Raw genomic sequence first — 12,778 nt, 5'->3', positions numbered from 1 at the left:
ATGTTGAATAGAAAGAGTGAAATTAAATTTGTTGGAGTAATATTGGATAATAAATTATGATTGAAGCCACATAAATTATATCAAAGCTAAAAGTCAATTTCAATACTATATAAAGATCCTCTAAATAAAGTTTTGTTATCCACCTTATGCTGTTCCTTCATAGTCCCACATATAACTTACTGTGTGTGTATATATCTCAAATGTAGCTCAGTCTAAAAAAAGTTTTCATTTTAGACAAATATGTAAATAAATAAAGATCAATAAATCATTTTTAAATGTTTAAAAATTATTCTATTCAAACCAGTTAAGTTGAATGTTTAATACAGTTCATAGTGAATTAAAAACAGGCAGATGAATAAATCTTTGTCATTGTGTTGGTGAAGTTCATGCAGTTCAAGTAGTTTGTTTGCTGTTCACATGAGAGCAGCGTGTTTATCTCACAACCTAGTCCCAGAGGACATAAAGTTGTCCATCTTAACATGTTGTTGATTTGATTGGTTGTTACCAACCTGTCAGCCAATTGTAAAGGTGGAGGGGCGGGATGTAGAGGAGACCCCGCAGAGTAAAGCCACGGGCTGGTCAGACGACGAACAGGAGCTGTGTGAAGGTTGTTTACGCTGTTGAAGACATGGACGTAGAAAGAAATGACTTGTCTCTCTATCAGAATTTGATCCATTTGGTCCGATCACATTTCAAAAGCCTAGAGGAGCCGCACGATTGAATTGTTTCATCCCCATTCAAGTTAGCCGGAGGCCTAAACCGGAAGTAGTCGACTCGGCCGGCGACCGTTACTAGTGCGCATGCTCTATGGGCCGCATGAACGAGGCCCCGCCGCCGACGCTGTATCCAATTCTCTTTGTACATCCATGGATGAAGACTGTTTATGTTCGTTGTGTTGATGGATGCAGAGTTTTACCGACGGGTAACGGACATAATAGCCACATGCAGAAGGTAAATAACCTCTGTGTATGTATTTTTTGTATCGCTTCATCACGACGTAGTGCGTGTAAAAGGTAGATGCTAATCGCGATTAGCGCATTAGCGCGCTAGTTATATTAGCACATATTTCACCGTAGTAGCAGCTAATGTTACTGTTTGTTGCTAGCATGTGTTAATGTCAATTAGTTAAAAGCTCAAAATGAACTCGGCATGAGAAGTAAAGGAGCTTTAGGACGAGTTAAGTGACTGAGAACAACTGTCATGTACGTCTAATAGACGGAGGACCAGGAAACAGTCCTTGGACTCTATGGACGAGTTGATGTCTCCCGCTCAGCTTTCACTTCGTCTGGACTTGTCGCCCGCCAGCCTGTAACCTCACTCATCATTCCTCTCGTCATGCATCGCCCATGCTTCAACTCAGGGATTAGTGAGTAACAATTAACCAGTGCACCTGCTATTTTATTTTGTAGCTTGCATTTGCTAGTGCAGCGGCCATTTGTTTCAGGTCACTACGCTCCGAGCAACGACTCAGACCTGCAACGTTTGGTTCTGGTTTTAAAGGACACTGTTTTATTTTGTTTGTGTGTGTGTGTGTGTGTGTGTGTGTGTGTGTGTGTGTGTGTGCCCTTAAATTAGGAGCTCCGTTATTGGTAAATAAGATAAAGAGAGGTCATAACTTCTGAGAAAGGTTGGAAAGCAAAAGGGAAATACATTTAAGTTTTGTGTAATAGTTTTATTTTATTAATTGGTTTAAATATTGGTTTTATTAAAGGGGACGTATTATGCTTTTTCCATATTTTTATTTATATATATTATGCGTGTATTTGTGTGTCGGATGTTCATGTTAAAAGTGGCCAACGTGTCAAATAACGAGGTAAACGTATGTCACAGTCATCCCTGTGAGCAGAAAGCAGCAGCTTCAGACTGCTCTGAACGCTGTTTCTAACTTGTTTTTTTCTACTTTCAGCCCAAGCTGACGTCAGTTGGTGACGGATTTCTTTATATGGACATCTGCTACATGCACAGCACACAAGTTTGTGTAAACAAAACCACATAGAGAACCAAGAAACCCACTTTTTATTCAATTTAAAGGCTCTAAAACTTAAAGATTAGGTTGAATTTAAAACGGTTCAAATCATGTACAAAGTTAAAAATCAATTGTTACCTAAAAGTATCCAAAAGTTGTTTCAAATGAGAGAACGTCAACATGACTTGTGCAATAAATGATAAGTGAGGACTAATGTAAAATATCATTGTATTACAGTCAAAGGAGTTAATTTATGGAACAGCTGCAGTGAGGAACTGAAAACATGCAGAACATTTAGTTTAAATGAACATTTAAAAATAGCATATTAAACAAACATGACATGGACAATCAGAAAGAGACTGGCATAGAAGGACAGGGGAAGTTGTTATTGGTTTGTTTTGTTGTCTTAATATCTTGTGATCAAGTCACTGTCCACATACTGGGCCACACCCCCTCCCCTGTTGTTGGTTCTATTGATATAAAGAAACCATCAATATGGAAATCAATACCTTTCTCTTGATCTAACCATGTCTCAGATAAGGCTATTGAATTGAATTTAAGTTTAAATATATTCAGATTTTCATTGATCTTAGTGAAGTTTGCATAAAGACTTCTACAGTTGACACACTGCTGACCGACCTTCCTTCTTGTTGCTAGCCTTGAGTCAGGTGTATTGAGACAGTATGTCCCAATGACCCGGCTGATAGCGTGCAATGACCAATGGGACAGCGCGTGCTACCCAGCTGATAGTGCCGATTAGACAAATTCAATCATCTCTCTGAAATCAGAAGTAAGAAGAAACTTTGGAAATAAGTGAAGATCTAAGGCGGGAAACTGGTATCATTAATATGAATGTGTTGGTCAGTTGTACCAGCATGGATAATCCCAGAACCTGAAGTCAATCTATGCATACTGAATAATAACAAAAGATAGAAATCAGGAGATATAGTCAAGGAAGTGAAGTCTCATCTGCAACAAGGATGGAGTTCATATTTACAGAATACAGATGGATCAAAGGATCCAGAGAGCGGGAAAGTGGCATTTGGAGTAATGAAGAATTCAAAACAGACATATCAGATGTCAGTATTCACAGCAGACATGTTGACAATATTAATGTGCACTTTGGTGGATAAAGAACAATAAACCAGACAACTCAGTCATATGTAGTGATTCAGCTGCAGCTTTAACTACAATAAGAGAAATCAAATCCAACTTCAGACCTGATATATTGGCTGAGATTTATCAAACATTATACTGTACCAGAACACAGACTATAGTTTATGTCATTTCACTATTCTGTCTGGTTCATGGATGATGTCATTCCTGTCCTATAAAGTACATGAATGTAGTGATCTATGTAGAAAACTTCAGGTATTTAACAGGTGCTGCACTAAGGCATCAGAGGCCACAAACTTTTAATAATTCCCATAAATATAAAACACACTGGCATGTGGCATGAATCCCTCAGCGCCCCCGAACCCCCCATTACATCATTTGGGAATTCCCATTGACATGAGTATGGGATTTCTTTCTTTTTCCAGTCCCTTAGTCCCTCTAACCAGTTGAGACGAGGGTAACTACACAGATTCTTCCGCTTCAGTCTTTCATAACAAAAATATGAAAATTGCCTAAATTTTGCATTTTGTAGTCATGGAAACTGGATTTTTCTGGTTCAAAAACCCATAATAGGGAAAAAACCACAGAATGATAGTTTAGGGAGAACAGTAAACGGTGAACGGCTGTATTTGTATTTTTAAAATGTTGTTACATACATCAATAACTTTAAAAAGCTCCGTTTTTCATTGTTAGACTTTAGTTTCAGAAGAAGGAAATCGATTTGAGACGAAGGTACAAGGATTCTTTCATCCAGTGCAATAATTACTGACTTCAAATAATGAAGCTGTTCAGACACATGGACGCAGCTGGACAAACAGTTTTTACTCTGTGGACTTTACTGATGGAATATTGTCCAGTTTTGGACTATATAGCCTAACAACACATATATCACTGTCTAAAGGAACATCAATAGCAAACAGTAGAGGGCAGCGATACGCTATGTTAGCATCTAGTCTAATTCAAAGAAGAAGAAGAAAACAGACACTTTGTATCCTCTGCATCACACTAACAGTTATAAACTCATAATGTAAAACCTTGAACATGTAACATCTGTGCTCATTATGTTTGACACTGGATCAGAGTAGGGAGTAGCATCATCCTGGACATGCTACAGTTCTTTATAATTAGTCTGATAGCTTTGATGACATCCAGCACTGCACCCCACTCACATTCTGATATGTTTACCAGACTCCTTGTCTATAAAAGCTATGTGCACTTAATAACCCACATCAGTCTGTTGTGACTGTATGCTGATCAGGAAAGAGTCCAGACAGGTTCAGTAGAAACCTGGAGCTGCACTGATGAGTCCACCTTAAAGAGAGTTCACTGTTATCACAATAGTGTGTGGAAGAATGATTACTGGGTTATAATATTGTGTGAAGTAATAGAAAACGTAGATAATGTCTCTGTTCTGATCACCTTTTTGGGTTCACTAACATTGATTAGTTTTCTGATATTCTTAACGGCTGTACTTTGGAGATTAGTTGAAGACATAACTTAAATCTGTCTTTTAATCTGCCAGAATGGGTAGTGTTAACAGTAGACATCAAACAAAGGATAGATATGATAATGTGGACCTGTCTGCTCCTAAAATAAACTACATGAGAGTGAACTATAGTGATTCATCTGTGAAACAAATCAACATCTGGATGACTGAATCTAGCTTTCCGAGCACAGAAAGTTTCAGTATCAGACAGCTGAATCAGCTGAGAGAAAGACTGCAGGAGAAGGAAAAAGAGACTGAGAATAAAAAAGACAAAAGTAAGTTGATAACAGATCGGAAAGCTTTTAGTTTATGGATGAAAGAAGCACAAAACAGGGACAGGAGACCACAGGCAGGGACAGGTAGGATCTCATCTGTGTCTCAGTGTGTCAAAATGCAGGATTCTGAACTCGACCGGGTGCCGCCCAGGAGACGCATCGACCCGCCGCAACAACAAGATGAACAGCAGCCCGAGCTCGTCAGACGCCTTATCCACGGCCAAGAGCACCACCGCCACATAACTCTGACTGTCCTCCGTCTCCGGTTCCCCTCATCTACCCTGATACATCTGTCTTACCAGGACAAAGCTGCCTCTCCTTCTCATACCAGGTCTGGTCTGGTATGAGAAGGATCTCAAAATCCATCCGTCGTCTCTATGAATCCATTCATCACCCTCCCATCTCCAGTGAGAACTGACACAGAGGGAAACATGATCCTGAATCTCCCCATGATGGAGGTAGCAGGTGCAGATGGACATGCCATGTTAATCCACAGACCGTGGACTATGGAGGACGTGAAACAGGCAACGACTCACCTTTCATCACCATCAGATGGAGGAATCTGAAGTGAGACGGCTCCTGGTGGTAAAGATGGGCAGTAACTGGGCCGAGATCTCAGCAGGATATCCAGAGAGTGATGTGAGACTGGCTGACCCCGACGGCGCATAATGACACCACAGCCTATAGAGTTCACATCACAGATCCAAGCAGCTTTCCCTGTGAGATTGGACATGAGCAAAACATCCTCACGTAAACAAGAAGATGATGAAAGTGTTTGCAACTATCTCACTGGTCTGACAGAAGTTCACAACACACACAGCAGCCTGACACCTCCAGCTGACCTGAAGAATAATGCTGTTACAGCATGGGAAGCACATTTGAGAAACAGCTTCCTAAATGGACTGAAACCTGATATTTCCAACATGGTGAAACATATATGCATCACCTGGGACTCATGGAAGCACATGCTGTGCACGCTGAGAAGATCCTCAAAGAAAGCCAGAAGAGGACAGGAGAAAAGAAAGAGAAAGATCTCCACACGGCTGCATCGACTATGTTCCAAGGACACGCCAGAGGGCGCGGACACGGCCGCAGCAGAGGTGGACTTAGAGGGGGCCGTGGAGGACCACGCACCACTGATCCAGATGCTTGTTCTCACTGTGGCGAGAGAAGAAAAATCCAACTTACAAGCACAAGGCCGATGGACTCGGGGCGGCGGCCCGGGAGGGGGAGGAACCGGCACCTTTGACCACACTGACGCACGATGAGAGACAACCTACACATCAGATGGGTGATTGCACCACACACACACACACACTGATTGATGATGCTAAAGCTCAGTTAGAGAAGAAGCAGGAAACACACAGCCTGTAGACACATATGCTAAATACTCAACTGAAGCTAACGCAGACATGCCGACACACACACTCCTTGTACATGGTAAGCATGTAACATTTCTTGTTGATCTGGTGCAACACACTCTGTTATTAGACACGTTTTCAACACCTCTAAAGATGAGAGGAAGATACGTGAAGTCTGTAGGGGCGTCAGGTGACACCGTTCTGGAAAAATCCATTATCATGCTCTGACGATGTTACAGGCAAATTGAAGCTTTCATTGTTGCTGTCAAACTGTTGCCCAATCAATCTAATGGGACGAGTTGTGATGTGTTTATTGGGTATTTGTCTTGTTTCCACATCAAAAGGGGTTATTGTTATTGGAACAAGTGACACTCACATATTAGTGAAATACAGCCCTGACACGCTGCTTTATGTGTATGAATGGAAGCTCTGCACATCAGCTGTGACTTCCGTAAACACCGCTCTTGTTGATAACGTGTGCTCACATTCAACACAGACTACATGCAACCACAAGATCTACACTGCACTGCACACATACATGAAGGGAGAGATGCAGAGTTTGAGAAAAGATGGTTCAAAGAAGGTTGCCTGAGAGAAAAGCTAACGTTAAGTTCTATGTTTGGGAATAAACACAGATGTGCTCTTTCAGTGACTTTGCCTGAACAAACAAAGCCAAAGCAGATTGATGAATCTTCACTATAGTTCCCTTTCAGTGATTCAGGGTGGGATTCTCTGTTTGAGGTTCCTGACTCATACCCACACATGTCACTTTCCAAATACAGGGAAGGAAAATGGCAGGATTTGGATCCATGGGTGAGACGATGTGAAAATGCAGAAATATTGAGTTAAATCTGATCGTTATGTTCAGTATAATCCTGTTTTTGAAGGATTATTGATAGGTAAAAATGACCAAATAGACTGAGGTTGGTTGAAGTCAAGCGTCTCTTTAATCCAAACCAAACATATGTTGTAGACACGGAGAGTCCACAGAGTCTCCGTGGAGAATTCTGACAAGACAAAGGAAAGACACTAGTATATATTGACGGCCTTGATGCCCTGGGGAGGCACCTTTAGTTGTTTACAGATTCCTTCTAACAGACCTAGACAAAGCTTTACAGAGCTCTCCCTTCCACATGATGACCATATAACTATCATAGTGTTCCTCTCAAGGCCCTGCCGCCAAATATATACATACATATGACCATACCTACTTAACTAATACATGGATCATTTTCCCTGTTTATACTTTGTGAAACAAATGAATAAAATCAAAAACATAGAAAAAATGTATAGTGAGAACTAAATGTGTAATTGATTAGGATAAAATAATACAGGATACAATCAACATCAACATCAAATCATCATGAATGAACATAGATATAAAAGTGGGTTTTAAAATGATTACATGGATACATGATAAAAAGATTACAATCATAGTGAAATCAATCAACATCAACTATGCCTAAGTCAGTAATTAATTACTAATGATTAATAGTGATTAATAATTTTGACAATATTGATTATACCATCATAATTGATGAAAATGATCAAAATACATCACATCAGTAAGTTACAACGTTTCCATCAGAATCATCAGTCAATATCACTTCTCACGATTTTCAATATTAACGTCATAAAGAATCCTTCTTTTGTAACATTACATCACAGATCCAAAAGTAGGAGTTGTTCTTGATATCTTGCTTCCTGGTGCATGACCACAGCTACAGACTTCTTTACCAGTGCCTTGATAATGGGAATGATGCAACAAACACTTACAAAGATCAGAATCAAAAATGGAGCGACTGGAGCCAATAATTTCAAACAAACAGCGTACCATGGACCGGTTACGAACCAGGACCTGTCAAATGTTGAGTCATGATCAACAGCATCACGCAATGAGGTCAGATTAACAATAGCCTGCTGAATGACTCCTCCCTCATCATCATTAGCAGGGATGTATGTGCAGCATGAGGCACCTACGAGAGCACACACACCTCCAGTGGCTGCAGTGAGTTGATCTAGCACAATGCGGTTCTGAAGGGCAACGGCCCTGAGGCCTCTCAACTCCTCCCGTTCAGCCTGCCACATAACCAACGTAGTGTTTACGAACCCAGAGAACCTGTAGTTCATAGTTTCCATCCTCGGCATTACTTTACCCACTCCAAGAGACGGGAAGAGTGACAGCATGACTTTTTCACCAGTGGACCACAACTTATGGTCTTCTGGAACATTAGAGCACCAGACAGGATCATGCGGCTGACTTACATCTCTCCTCATACGCTGCTCACCCGGAAGTTCACCAGGGTAGGGCATAGCTGAAACCATGAAGGAATGATCAGTCGGCTCCACAGCTGCACAGCGACCCAGCCAGGAGGAAGTTGAGCATACATGTAGTACCCACAGAGAAACATTACATCAGTCTGTGGATATGTCCCAAGGACGTCTGGCACGGTGAAGTAAGGTGCACACGCACTGCCCATCACTACCTGTGAATAATTTAGGGATGCTTTGCCAATGTTCGAGGTACAAGGACTGGAAATAGTAGAGCAGAAAAGTTTTGGGATCTTTCCTACTCTGATGGAGGAGGACTCAGACAGAACTCATTTTGAGCAAAACAATCAAATTTAATTTCGGGTCTCAAATGGACCGGCCCAAACAAGGGTTCACTCCCGGCACTGAGAATCTTAAACCTAGAAAACTTTGGACCTGAGTAAGGCCGCAGGGGTGGTAACACATTTCCAGTTGTCCTAAAAACTGTTTGATTTAAAACCGTTGAGTCGACACTAGAAACCAAGATATCAGGAAACAAACTCTTTAAGTCTTTAACAGGTCTGGGGACAACATGGGGGTTGTTTGTAGCAATCGGCATATGGCTGCACACATAGCAATTAGAGCGGTTCTTGGATTCAGCAACATACTTGGCATAAGAATACCAAAAGTTAAGTGTGTACATGGTGGAGTGTGATTTCCTTGCAGAGATCATTCCCAGCCAGACATCCTGAGCGTGGATGATGACATCATCTTCCATAGACCGGGCCCCTCTGAGCAATGATAGATAAGGATGAATAGTAGGGAAGAACCATATGCAGATTGGTATCATCAAAACAGTCACACAGAGCAAAACAATCATCACTTTTTTACACAGTAACCAATAATACCACCACTGTAGGAACTGTATATGGTTGTTGGAGTCTCCTGTGCTGGTGATGGAGGTTGTCTGTTCCTCTGGGACGCCATGACCTCAGTATTCCTCAAGTCCACCAGGTGGCAGCAGCAGCCCGAAAACCTTTCAACTCCTAAATCCTCAGGGCCCACTTTGAAAAAACACTGAAATCTTCACCGGTTTGAGACGGCACTGCACCTCTATCTGCACGGCGCCCCCTGTGGAGCCGGACTTACAGGTCACCTGAGGAGTGGCTGAGAAGGCAGTACGGACCCACTACTCACTCACCGGGGTGAGTACTGGGTCACGTCTGGAGGAGTAGAAAGCAACAGGTCTTAATTTATCCCCAAACTCCTGTAACAGGACAGATGTCATAAAACCATTTTTGCAATCCACTGTTTGTATGACATCCTTTTTCATGTTAGGTAAGGCAAGTACAGATGAAGAAGCTATCAACTGCTTTAACTTTGTGAAAGCCTGCTCGCCCTCCTCAGTCCACACCACCTTATCTGAAGCAGCCATTGCTTTACCATAAATCATATTCTGTAATGGTTGTGCAATTTCGGCATAATTAGCAATCCATAACCTGCAGAAGTTGCAAGTACCAAGAAAAGACATCATCTCTCGCTTTGTTGTAGGCTGTGGTAACTGCAGAATAGTTGTTTTTCTCTGTTCATCCAACACATGGCCTTCAGGAGTTAGCGTGTAGCCTAAATATTTCACCTCCTGACTCCACAGCTGGAGTTTAGACTTAGAGACTTTAACACCAGCTGCAGCTAGATATCTCAACAAGGCCAAAGTCATGTTTTTGCACTTTTGCTGCGAGCTAGAAGTCACAAGAATATCATCAACATAAGTCAAAATCTGAGACTCCTCTTCAGGAGGTTCAAAAAGGTCAATACATTTTTAATTTCTTGTGAAAAGATAGTAGGGCTATCTTGAAACCCTTGAGGAAGTCTTGAATACGTCAGTCGTCTGTGTTTAAACGTAAACGCAAACCAAAACTGTGACTCAGGGCTCAAAGGAATGGTAACAAATGCGTTGGTCAAATCAATCACTGAGTACCAGACATTAGTGGGTTTTATGTTGTTCAGAAGAGTGTAGGGGTCTGGCACGTTTGGAGCTCGTGGAATCACAGCTCGGTTCACAGCTTGTAAATCATTCACTAACCGCCACCTGGAAGTAGCTTTTTTCACAGGCAGAATTGGTGTGTTGCAGGGTGAGTCAGGACAATCAACTAAAACCCCTTGTTTTATCAAACTGTCTATCACTTCTGAAATACCTTCCTCAGCTTCCGGCTTCAAAGGATATTGTTTGACCAACGGTCTATAAGAGCTTTTAGGTTTAATGGTAACAGGTGTGGCAGTACATAACAACCCGATATCACCATCTTTCCCTGTACTCCACAGTTCAGAAGGTAACTCTTCTAACTCTTTTTCCTGCTCCTCTGTCAGCAAACACACTTTGTCCTGCAATGATCACAAAGAGGGCTGCAAATGAGTGGTGGCTGCTCCCACTGTTACCCAATTCAGCGCCTTCTTGTACAGACCGTGTCTCTGGTGGAAAAACACACCGTCCCCCCCGACTCATTCTGCACCCAACCTTTTAAGGTCCTCTCCTGCCCCGTCCACCGCCTTGACCTCCGCCCCGCCTGGTGTCCGCAGCTGGCATGAGACTTCTGCATTCTCTGGCGATGTGGCCCCTTTTCCCCACAGCGATAGCAAATACTTTCCTTCCTGCGGGACTCAGAAGAGAAAAAGCAACCATCACTACTTTTTTATGTTTCTTGTTTTTTTCCAGAGCTTTTTCAGCGTGTTTAGCATGTGCGAGAATAACCCTTCTCTGCTCTCCTTCCCATCCGACCAGATGTTTTTTCACCCAATTTGCAACCCCTCAGAAGGCAGGATGTTAACTGCGACTCGTAGTGTGGATTAACATTCTCTCCGATTCGCGGCTCCAGCCCACTGTGTCTATTAAATGCTTCCGTGAGCCTGGCAGCATATTGTGCTACTGTCTCTTTCTCCTCTTGTACCACAGTATCAATTTCAGCCCAATCATTTCTCCGGCCAAATGTTTCCCGAAGAGTCTCTGCCATTTGGTTCAGCTGTGGACCGAGCCCGAGCGTTCTATCTCGGTCCCACAGGAGCGGCTCACCGTTTTCCCCCATAGGTCTCCAATCAACATTTACAGTCGCCCAATCAGTAGTCAAACTTTGCATGAGACAGTTAGTCATTTCTTCCCCGTTTAGCCTATAGCTATTATACAGCCCATATATTTTATTGATGTATGCTTGCACATCTTTACGTGGATGAGGAATCCCATCTACTGCCTTTCTCACGTCCTCCTTTGTCCAATTACAGAAGACCCAAACCGAATCAGGTTGCCCTTCCCCTTGTCTGGGATTCGGCAGTTCAATCAGTGGCGCTACTAAATCGGACAGTTTTTTCTGTGACAGGTCACAATGTTGTCTGGTTCTGCTTGATATCGGAGGGTCTGTTACAGACCTCTCCTCCCCACTTAATTTGGTCAGATCAGGATAGAGAGATGATGCTTTTTGAGATACAGGGCTATTCAGGCTCAATCTGTTTATACCCTCTGTGATTCCACTTACCTGTTCCCAAGCTGCGGCTCCTTCCTGGTACGGTGGCGGGGTGCGCTGTGTGGTCGGAGGCGAGGATGACGCGAGGTCGGGGATCAGAGCGGTGTCCTGTACCTGTTTAACCACAACAGAGTGCAAGACAACAGAGCTTGCCACAGCATTAGTTCCATCATCATCTTGTTGTTTTACTTGGGCCATAGACTAAAGTTTCTTTCGTCTTCTGCACTCACTTCAGTTATTGTGGCAACTGTGTTGCCACAATAACTGAAGTTTGCTCCCCCAGTCCAGATTTGCAAGAAACACCTTTGCAAATTCCTGATGTTGAACTGTTCATGGATGGATCAGCATCACGCAATCCTGACACAATCAATCAATCAAGTTGGTTTCTCTGTGGTAACTGCACATGACACTCATTGCTAAACCACTTCCTGCTTCACTGTCTGCACAGGCAGCAGAGTTAACATCTGTCATCGAAGAATGTAAACTGACAAAGGACAAAAAAGTGAATATCTATACAGACAGTAGATATGCTTTTGGCATTGTGCATGATTTTGGCACAATTTGGAAACCTATTGCACACCACACTCTTGTGTCACAACTGCTGGATGCTGTTCTACTCCCAAAACAGGTTGCTGTGTGTAAATGTGAAGCTCAACAGGGTCTTCTTTCCCCGCTGATTCTGCCAAGCCCGTTCCCTTGGCTGTGGTTTCGCTAGATAGTAGGAAGGGACAGTGGGAATCTCGTTCATCCATTCATGCGCGTCACTAATTAGATGACGAGGCATTTGGCTAACTAAAGAGAGATGTAATTGG

General features: G+C 42.5%; 1 long non-coding RNA gene across 1 annotated transcript; it reads left to right on the top strand.

Moving 5' to 3' along the window:
* Positions 1–644: 644 nt before the first annotated feature.
* Positions 645–1,707, top strand: LOC122983173. The gene is made up of 2 exons (XR_006403599.1): positions 645–951; positions 1,216–1,707. It is a non-coding gene; the product is annotated as an uncharacterized LOC122983173 (long non-coding RNA).
* Positions 1,708–12,778: the final 11,071 nt, after the last annotated feature.

This window comes from Thunnus albacares, chromosome 5 (assembly GCF_914725855.1).
Source record: "Thunnus albacares chromosome 5, fThuAlb1.1, whole genome shotgun sequence".
NCBI classification, from domain to species: Eukaryota; Metazoa; Chordata; class Actinopteri; order Scombriformes; family Scombridae; genus Thunnus; species Thunnus albacares.
The sequence above is the reverse complement of the archived record's forward strand: the minus strand, read 5'-3'. Positions and strand labels throughout refer to the sequence as shown.